The sequence below is a fragment of the Prosopis cineraria genome, unplaced genomic scaffold, assembly GCF_029017545.1.
Source record: "Prosopis cineraria cultivar Desert tree isolate PC_DT_omini unplaced genomic scaffold, ASM2901754v1 PC4, whole genome shotgun sequence".
Classification (NCBI taxonomy): Eukaryota; Viridiplantae; Streptophyta; class Magnoliopsida; order Fabales; family Fabaceae; genus Prosopis; species Prosopis cineraria.
The window spans coordinates 24298390-24310204 of NW_026555335.1; positions in this window are offsets into that span (position 1 = coordinate 24298390).

An 11815-nucleotide genomic window follows, 5' to 3' on the forward strand; every position below is an offset into this window, starting at 1 on the left:
AATACTTAACAAAGGCTCTAACAACAAATTTATATTGTTTTACTACTTCAGGATGAATAAGGAGCAAAATAACTTGATTTCCTATCCTTCAACATATATATGTAACCTCTTCCCATATCGGCCCAATATAGGAGAAGATTAACTACATCACCACACTAATCACAACAATTGGTAATCAAAAACTTTGTTTGAAAAACATTGGGCAATGACTTGATTTGCAAAATCAATAAAATCACAACATGTAATGCCGTTATTAATATTACCATACAATCCTCCTAACCATCTACTAATCAATTTCAAATCATTTAATTTGAAAAATTTAGGATCCCAAGAAAATATTTCCAAAACCATATAATAATAAATCTAATAAAATAATACACAGCAAAGCATAATGCAATAGCACTTTAAGGTTAACAAGAAAATATGTGCATTTCAACATTATCAAGTTAAATTTGGGACTGTGTGCTATGGCTCGTGCCACATATGCCACAACGTGACTCTCTGTACTGTGCGCTATGGTGTACACACTTGAATTTGTTGTCAAACTGCAGGTTTTTGATGTAAAATTTTGGATGTGCATCGTTTTTACATTCGATATCCGATTGGGGTGCTTCAAGTACCCACATGAAGCTTGTTTCGTAATCTAACTAATGGTGTTGCTTTCATTTCAATCCAATATCTCTTTCAAAAGTTGGACACCCAAGTACATTTTAATAATTTTCAGTCAAAATTTGCCATTTAAGCATCTCCAATCAAAACCGAAAGTCATTAGCCACTTTTAGGGCCTTGACCATGTCCAAATGGACAATACACACCTGATTGACCAATCACATAAACAATATTGCATACATACACACAATTGGCCTATAAACTGCCCATATCACACTTTTTAGGTAAAGTCATATTTTCATTTAACTCAAACCAAGGCTAAATTTCATAATGCACTTCACACATTTGTCATATTTTTACACAATACGCTCCATCCATTAGCCCACATTATCATTTCATCACATACATTCATATACACAGGGCTAGGGACCTAAAACCAACAAATAATATTCACCATATTGTGCATATGTTTTGAATCCTAAGGCAACTTATACACATTCATAACTAACAACATACAAATTCATTGCACTAAATTCTTATAAAAGCTTTAACAAGAGAAATCAACTCAGTCAATGTCTTACCTTTTCAAACCACTAGTGCCAGAACCTAAAAAATATAAATAACCATGGGTGAGATAAAAATCTCAGAAACTAATATAGTTCGTTAAATGTCTATTATCACAAATAACTATGCCAAAGTAATAAAATTAGGGTAATATAATATATTTATCAAAGTATGAAAAATTTTTCATCTTTTTAAAGTATTTCCACATAAATACATACTAGCATGATCATCTAGGCACCAGACCTCCAATGCTCCCCTACATAAAACCATAAGCTCTACTGGATCAATCATCATTGACCCGAGTACACTTTTGGTGTAAAAACAATCGGCCAAGGTAATCTAACCTACCTACGAACTATGATTTCCCTCATTTCACACACTTATGCTAGAGGCATCATTGACTCATAACCGCACCCTATCGGGCACCAGGGAGTTGTTAGACTTCTTGGATGTCCCATGGTAATAGTCCTATAGTATGCTGTACTAGATTACTTATAGTATAATGCCGCACCGAATATCCCATGGTGTCAGCCCGACCATATGAATTTTTCACTCACATATGTCCACATACACACATCCCCATATATTTTGGGTGAACTCTGACTCCCTATAATCATGCCCTTTTCACAATTTTCACTGCTTTTTTTCACATTTCCATAACATAAACTTTTATACATAATATATATATATATCAATCAAAACCAATAACCTTTCAAATTTCATTTCACAATTCAATGTTCATGCTAAAACCATTTACAATATCAAATCATGCATAAAACTCATAAAACAACAAATTCACTATTTTATATTTACTTTTACACAATTATAATAGTTAATAAACATAATAATTATATGGTTATCTCAGCCCTTCTGTCTAATAAAAAGGGTTACTCGTGTTCCAACAACCCTATTCAAGTTCTTTTTTATACTTCACATGTCACATGCTAGAATTTATACCAAATTGGCAAACTAAAGTCAATCTTACCATTGACAAAAGTGCCAATTACCACAATTAAGCATATAATTGTTATCACTCCTATAGTTCACACTCGTTCATGCATATTACAATCGATTACCACTCAAAACAAGCTTTAGCTTCCTAATAAACACATTCTCTTGCTACTCTCAATCAAGATTAGGGTAAATCATGCCTATAGCTTTAAAACTTTATCATTCTAACTCAAACCAGCCACAAAGTATTAGCTTAGCTTTCAAAGAACCTTTCTATTACTATAGGGTAAGAAATCAACTTCTTAAAACTTTCAAATTCAATTTTTTACTAGTTAAAACTAAGAGAAAATAGGGTAAAATCGGAGGTTAAGGCAGTATGAGACTTACCCAATAAGTAATAGGTTGGAAACGTCACTCTTGCTCCTGAAATTTAATGCCCTAGCACAACTTAGACTCTTCTCCACGCCAGACCTTCCTTTCTCTAATTCTTCTTCTGTTTTCATGAGCTAGACATATCCCAATTAATCTAATTTTTGTACCATGTATCAAGGCGCATCTATCCTCCATCGTGGTGTGTGGCATAGTGAGGAAAGTCCACACAGCACTTACACGCTTTGCTATAAAATTTCACTCTTTTACTCGTATCTATTCAAATAACAACCCAAATAGTCAATACAGCACTTCACTATCCAGAACCCTAATCCTACATTAAATCACTAATTTGTTTAATAATCAATCATTAATGCAGGGTTAGAAATTTAGGATGTTACACAACACATTTGAATAACACACATTAGAAGCAAATCATACACATTCATAATGCCAGTTGCATGCACTAAAAACCAACAAAATAATTTAGAAAATGGGCCACGCATCATGGCGTGCAATACATGCACCGCAGCATATACCACAAAGCCATATGGCATAGCGCCATATGCCCAAACTTTCTGTGACATGTACTGTGGCGTGAGACACCACGCGCTCAACAAGCTAGTTTAAATTTTCTGCTATCATTTGACAGCAAAAATGATGAACTTTTGATGTGTGTCATTTGATGTCCAATTGTAGTGATTCAAGCTCCCACACAAAGCTTATCTCATAAGCTAGCTAATGAGATAGCTTTGGATACGATTTAATGGTCTGATCAAAATGTAGACACTTAGGTGTAAAAAGTCACTTTTTTCTAAAAATTTTGTGTACCCAAATGCTCAAATTGATCCCTTGCTCTCATTAGACCACATAAGGCCTTAAAGTAAGTCCAAAAGGTTCTAACACACCTGATCAACCACAATATATCCAAATATACACCTATATCAAAATTTCACCCCTTAACAGCCAATTTCTACAATTTTTAACTTTTCACAATTTATTACAATTTGGCACTACTTGGCTTACTTGGCCCTTTTCTTACCAAAATCACATCTATCCATATCCATAACATAATCACAACTCAATCTTAGACCTAAATTACTCATTTTATCATAATTTCTTCATATGGGCTAAAAGTCATCAAAAAATCATATTACCACAATTTTCTTACTTTCAACTACTTACAGTATTTCAAAATATGCATGCAATCCTATGACAACTTATCTACACATATACATAATTTTTAGTTCATTACACAAAACTCTAAGTTCACACGGCTTCAATAACCCTAAGCTAGTCCTGACTCTTCCTTTACCCTGATCACTGCTCTGTCATGTAACAATGTAACCATAGAGGTGAGATAAAAATCTCAGTAATAGAATAACTCACTCTTATTGACTATCACATGCATATATTAAAGTAAAGCATAATATACTATTAAACATACATATATCAAAAGTTTTACTTAAATCAATCTATGTTTCACATTTCACCTCTCTACACTACTTTTCACCACTTTAATAACACAAGAAACATTTAGCATGATCACTACTGACTGAACCTCCAAATCACCCCAACACAAAACCATAGGCTTACTACTAAAACCATATCTTCAATACTATATCACACAGGGAGTCCAAATCTAATACCACATCTCAATAGATTAAAAAGATCATCTCTAACACCACACCTCAAAAGGCACTAAGGAGGTATAATTCTCTAACATTACACCCCGTCAGGCACTAAGGAGAATATGCCATATGGTTATCACCACCTCTCCACTTGGGTGAATTTCCACCCCTATGATCATGCATTCTAAACCATTTATAGGTTCCCCATCACTACCTTACTCATATTATATATATAACATATACATTATTTTCTTATCAATTACATAAATTTCATTACTTATTTAACCAAAATATCTTTTTATGTAATAAACATTCAATGCTACAAAACATGCTCTTCAAAACTATTTCATGCATTACATAGCAAACTCACACATAGTTACAATAAATAGTCAAATAAAGAAAGTTATTTAATTACCTCAACCCTTCTATCACTAGAAAGGTTACCCATGGATTTCAATTACCACCACAGCTTGTCACAAGCTTCCTTTCACAACTGACATACTCGATATGCCAATCTAAATACAATTGCCACAATTTAGTCAATTGGTCAATTTACCAAAAGTACATAATTACTACTTATGGCTATATTAGCCATATGTTCTTTTCCATTTACCTGTTCTAAGTCCATTACTACTTGATTACTACTTTACATCATCTTAACTGGTCTTATTTATTTTAAAACACAATTTTCACCCTAAAATCTCAATGAATTAGGGCCAAATTGGCCTATAAGTTCAAAGCTCTATCATTCAACTTTAAACTAGTTACAAAGCTCTAATTTAACTCTCAAGAATTGAGCAAGAATCAAACCCTAAAATTTCACTAACTGAATTTCTCTTAACTTATATTTAGAGAAATTTAGTAGGGTAGAATGGAAAGTAAGAGTTATACGTAGCTTACTTGCTAAATTATTGATTAGAAACACCTTCCACAGTTTCGAAATCTCTTACCCTAGCACACCTTAACTTTTCTCTTCTTTCTTTCGTGTGTTTTATTTCTTCCTTCTAAAATTTTCAAATTTCATGATTTAAAAAGTCACTTTCTGGTCCTTGCGCCATAGTACATGTAGCACAAGCTACAACGCATGGCACAATAAGAATAATTCTCACCACAAGCATTTGCTTCAACCTGAAATGCAATCCTCTCATCGTATTTATTCATATAATATCCCAACAAGTTAAACTATCAAGTAATCATCCAAATCTCTAATCCCAAACTAATTACCACTTTACCCTCAATTAACAGCTAATCACAGGATTAAGAAATTTAGGATGTTACAATATATTAATGTCAAATCATCCTAAATTTCCTTTACTTCAATAGATATACCATTACACTCTCATATTCATAACCTATCACTCATCTCTATGTAATATTCATTCTCACCCCACTTTATATAGGTTACAACCAATACAAGTCCTATTAATAAATAAACAAATTTAATATGTCGGCATCATAAAGAAATTGATAGCTTATAAAGATGTAAATCCCTTAACAAAGGGAGACCACAATAGAATGAATTATAGTATTCCATTGGCTCTACTATTCACATTTCTTTTCTTTCTTGTTGGAACAACCACCTCTTCTTTTTTGTTCTTTTTTAATGTAATTCTCTTGTCAAGACTCAATCATTTGACATTGTTATTTTGGTTTCTAACTACACTATCATTATCTATCTAATTGTCACTATTAGTTCTCTTCCTTCTTTGTGAGGCTCTTTTGATTGAATACATGTTTTGATTAAACAAAACATGTTATTAAGTTGCTACTGAGCAAACAAAATGTTTAAATCATGATTTGATATGTATTCCTTTGTCTTTGTTTAGAGTAGCAACATAACATAACGAATAACAAAGCTTGAAACCTATACCCATGATCAAAGAAATAAGGATATAATTCCATTTCCCAACATTATTTGTATTCAATTCAAGCTTTCAAGAAAATAAATAGAGACCCAAAAAATGTCAATGAAGATAAAAAGGAACAATAAAGAAGATGGTGGTAGAGAATAATTGATATAGGTTAAATTATAACTAACTTGACAAGCACAAGGGACTATTCTAAAATGATTTAGTCCTTGACTATATCAGTCTAAGAGCATTAACCTCAGGTGCACAATCGTGAGATTCTAGTTTTTCACTACCTCAGCCACTTCTAAATTTCTTAAATAAATGAAAGACAAAGCTGAGAAAAAAAATTAATAAATTTAGTTTCTCAACAATTTTCCATTCTTTCTAGTTTCTAAAAAATTAAGGGAAAAGAGTTACTAGTATAAGGTACAATGACAATTTCTTTTTGCTCCCATCTTAATTCTCTCATGTAATGGTCAGCTTCACTCTTTACTAGAAGATAATTGCACAATCCAAAACTAATTTGATCAACTAAATATAGCAAACTTTGTAACCTGTTTGGTTGCCAAGAAATTTTAGAAATCAAATGTTCTTCAGTTTTTTTTTTGAATAACTATTCCACAATTTTATTTATATAACTGTAATTCAGTTTACAAAAGCTTTACTATCTCATAAAATTGAGTGACTAATAGGCTTGGAATATTCAAGTTTTAATCACATCTTATATGTAGTACATAATTTTCCATTTCATCTTCTCTTGAAACCATCAAGGTGTGAATAATCTAAGTCAATTTATGAATCCGGATCAAAGAAAGGAAAGAAAATTGAAATAGGTTAAATTATAACTACCTTGACAACTATAAGGGATAATGCTAAGAATGCATCACCAACAATCAGTGAGAAGAGTTTGATCTTTAATAGAGAGTTGGAGGGAAGAGATGAATAGTATTAAGGATTGATGCTATGGAATGTTCTAGTCATATGGTAAAAAGTGAGGAGGCAAGAATGAAAGAGTGACATGGATGAAGGCAGAAAATCCTAGACTTCAAACTTGAAACCTTACTTGATGCCTAAGAAAATCATGGTACAAGTGGAGAAGAAGATGCTTAGGGGAAGGAAAAGGTGCCAAATGTAGGCAACCCACAATCGGGGGGCATCTTTGAAATGGTCGACATTGCCTTCCAACACCTTACCGGAGCAAGAAGAGCACAATCCAAGCCAGTAAGAACACCGAAGGTTGATTCCAAGATCCTCGACCTTGTCCAGAATGTAGACATCATCAAGGCAATTGAATTGTTGGGTTGCATAAGGGATTAGGAGCTTGACCTGGTAAGACATTGAAGAAGGAAAAAGACTAGAGAAGGAACTAGAAGGATCGAGAAACTAAATAGTTAGAAAGAACAACAGGACTATTATCAAAAATCAAAAATAAATAATATTAAGGGGGAATACTGTAAGTGAATAATTTTTTAGTTAAAAATTTATGGCCTTAAAAGCTTTATGATGGGACCACATCAAAGGGGGGCATTTAAAAGAATACATTATAAGTGAATAGTGTAACAGTGAAAAGGTTGATAGGCTATATAGTTTATAAGATATTCTAAAATTCAACATAAAACAAATTAAAGTCTCACATAAAATTTGACAGAAGATTTAAAATTTTAAATTTAAGATGAAAAATTAAATCTTCATCAATATAAATTTAAATCCTCCTCATCATCATCTAAAAATAAAATATTTGATCCCTCAGATGTTGATCCACTTGTTAAAGGTGGAGGTGGAAATCTAATATTAATTATCTCTGCAACTTCTTCTTTATCACCTAGAATAAAATATTAACTAACTTGTATCATTATCAGTCAAATATATGTATGTGTGTATATAAATAAGATAACCTAGCTTATTAAGGCTTGAACGGCCACCTGGCTCGAGCTCTTTTTCACAAAGCTTATTAGGATCAGGCCCACAAGCTCAATTATTTTAAAAAATTAATTTTTAAAGCCTGAACCCTTATTTAAACAGGGCTTCCAGGCCCGACCGTTATTTCTGACTCTAATTATGGTCTAATCCAAGTCATGTGGTATAGGTTTTATCCTTCTTTTTTGCCTTTTTCCTTGATAAGTGATGTCGATCACTTATATGTTGTAGGGATTGTTGGTGGAACTTGCGTTGAAGTTAAAGAACAAATTAGGTCTTATTTTTTTTGTACAACAAGAACCCTTTTGGTACTAAAGAGATTAAGGTAACCTTATTGGCCACCTCGAGCAACCACGTGGCAAGTGTTGGCAATCAAGGGCGAGCTCGTGGCATGTTTTGGGAGGGCACAGACAAGCATTGGAAACCCACGGCAAGCTTGTGGCAAGTGTTGGCAACGCCAATGGAAGCATTGCCAGCCTCGAGCAACCACGTGGCAAGTGTTGGCAATCAATGGCGAGTCCCGTGGCAAGTGTTCAGAACTAAGGGTGAGCTCGTGGCAAGTTCTAAGGGGCCACGAACAAGTGTTGGTAACTCATGGCAAGCTCTTGGCAGGTGTTGGCAACGCAAATGGAAGCATTGGCAGCCTTGAGCAACCATGTGGCAACTATTGGCAATCAAGGGCAAGCTCATGTCATGTTTTGGCTGGGCATAAACAAGCATTGGCAACCCATGGCAAGCTTGTGGCAGGTGTTGGAAATGCTAATGGAAGCATTGGCAGCCTCGAATAACCACGTGGCAAGTGTTAGGAACTAAGGGCGAGCTCGAGGTAAGTTTTTGGAGGGCACGAACAAGCGTTGGCAACCCATGGGAAGGTTGTGGCAGGTGTTGGCAACACCCATAGAAGCATTGGCAGTCTCAAGCAACCATGTGGCAAGTATTAGTAACCAAGGGCGAGCTCGTGGCAACTTTTGGGAGGGTACGAACAAGCGTTGGCAACCCTTGGTAAGCTTGTAGTAGGTGTTCGCAACGCCAATGAAAGCATTGGCAACCTCAAGCAACCACGTGGCAAGTATTGGCAATTAATGGCAAGCTCGTGGCAGGTTTGGGGAGGGCACGAACAAGCGTTAGCAACCTATGGAATGCATGTGGCAGGTGTTGGCGACGCCAATGGAAGCATTGGCACCCTTGAGCAGCAACGTGGCAAGTGTTGGAAACTAAGGGCGAGCTCGTGGCAAGTTTTTGGAGGGCACAAACAAGCATTGAAAATCCATGGCAAGCTTGTGGTAGGTATTGGCAATGCCAATGGAAGCATTAACAACCTCAAGCAACCACATGGCAAGTGTTGGAAATCAATGGTGAGCTCGTGTCAAGTTTTGGTTAGGCACGAACAAGCGTTGGCAGCCCATGGAAAGCATTTGGCAGGTGTTGGCAACACCAATAAAAGCATTGGCAGCCTTGAGCAACCACGTGGCAAGTATTAGCAACCAAGGGCGAGCTTGTGGCAACTTTTGGGAGGGCACGAACAAGCGTTGGCAATACTTGGTAAGCTTATAGCAGGTGTTGGCAACGCCAATGGAAGCATTGGCACCCTAGAGCAGCCACGTGGTAAGTGTTAGGAACCAAGGGCGAGCTCGTGGCATGTTTTGGGAGGGCACGAACAAGTGTTGGCAACCTATAGAATGTATGTGGCAGGTGTTGGCGATGCCAATAGAAGCATTGGCACCCTTGAGCAGCAACGTGGCAAGTGTTAGGAACCAAGGGTGACCTCGTGGCAAGTTTTTGGAGGGCACAAACAAGCATTGGAAACCCATGGCAAGCTTGTGACAGGTATTGGCAATGCCAATGGAAGCATTGGCAGCCTAGAGCAACCACGTGGCAAGTATTGGAAATCAATGGTGAGCTCGTGTCAAGTTTTGGTTGGGCACGAATAAGCATTGACAGCCCATGGAAAGCATGTGGCAGGTGTTGGCAATGCCAATGAAAGCATTGGCACCCTCGAGCAGCAACGTGGCAAGTGTTGGGAACTAAGGGCGAGCTCCTGACAAGTTTTTAGAGGGCACAAACAAGCATTGGAAACCCATAAAAAGCATGTGGCAGGTGTTGGCAACGCCAATGGAAGCATTGGCACCCTCGAGCAACAACGTGGCAAGTGTTGGGAACTAAGGGCGAGCACATGGCAAGCTTTTGGAGGGCATAAACAAGCTTTGAAAACCCATGGCAAGCTTGTGGTAGGTGTTGGCAACGCCAATGGAAGCATTGGCACCCTCGAGCAGCCCCGTGGCAAGTGTTCGGAACCAAGGGCAAGCTCGTGGCAAGTTTTAGTAGGGCACGAACAAGCATTGGAAACCCATAGCAAGCTTGTTACAGGTGTTGGCAATGCTAATGGAAGCATTGGCAGCCTCGAGCAACTAGGTGGCAAGTGTTGACAACCAAGGGCAAGTTCGTGTCAAGTTTTGGCTAGGCACGAAAAAGCGTTGCCAACCCATGGCAAGCTTGTGGCAGGCATTGGCAACGCCAATGGAAGCATTGGTACCCTCAAGCAGCCACGTGACAAGTGTTAGGATCTAAAGCCGTGCTCGTGGCAAGTTTTTGGAGGGCACAAACAAGCATTGGAATCCCATGGCAAGCTTGTGGCAGCTGTTGGCACAAACACTGTCATTGGCGTTGCCAACACCTACCACAAGCCTGCTATAGGTTGCCAATGCTTGTTCGTGTCCTCCCACAACTTGCCACGAGCTTGCCCTTCGTTGCCAACACTTGCCACAAGCTTGCTCGAGGCTGCCAATGATTCCATTGGCATTCCCAAAACCTACTACATGCTTGCCATGGGTTTTCCAATACTTGTTCCTATCCTACAAAAACTTGCCACGAGCTCACCTTTAGTTGCCAACAACTGCTCAAGGTTGTTAATGCTTCCATTGGCGTTGCCAACAGCTGCCACAAGCTTGCCTTGGGTTTCCAACGCTTATTCTTGCCATACCAAAAATTGCCAGGGGCTTGCCAGTAGTTGCCAACATTTGCCACAAGCTTGCTCGAGGCTACCAATGCTTCCATTGGCATTGCCAACACCTACCACATGCTTGCCATGGGTTGCCAACGCTTCTTCTTGCCTACTAAAACTTGCCACAACCTCTTCCTCAGTTGCCAATACATGCCACAAGCTTGCTCGAGACTGCCAATGTATCCATTAGCATTCCCAACACCCGCGACAAGCTTGCTATGTGTTTCCAATACTTGTTCTTGCCCTCCCAAAACTTGCGTCAAGCTCGCTCTTGGTTGCCGGCACTTGCCACAAGCGTGCTCGAGGCTGCCAATGCTTCCATTGCATTGCCAACACCTACCACAAGCTTGCCATAGGTTGCCAATGCTTGTTCGTGCTCTACCAAAACTTGCCACAAGCTCACCCTTGGTTGCCAACAATTGCCACAAGGTTGCTCGAGGTTACCAATGCTTCTATTAGCATTGCGAACCCCTACCACAAGCTTACCATGGGTTGCCAACGCTTGTTCCTGCCCTCCCAAAACTTACCACGAGCTCACCCTTGGTTGCCAACACTTGCACCAAGCTTGCTTTAGGCTACCAATGCTGCCATTGGCATTGGCAACCCCTACTACTGGCTTGCCGTGGGTTTCCAATGCATCTCAGCGCCCTCCCAAACCTTGCAACGAGCTCGCCCTTGGTTGCCAACACTTGCCACAAGCTTGCTTGAGGTTGCCAATACATCTATTAGCCTTGCCAACACCTGCCACAAGCTTGCCATGGGTTGCCAACGCTTATTCGTGCCCTCCCAAAACTTGCCACGAGCTCACCCTTGGTTGCCAACACTTACCACAAGCTTGCTCGAGGCTGCCAATGCTTCCATTGGCGTTGCGAACACCTGCCACAAGCTTGCCATAGATTTCCAGTAGTTGTTCGTGCCCTCCC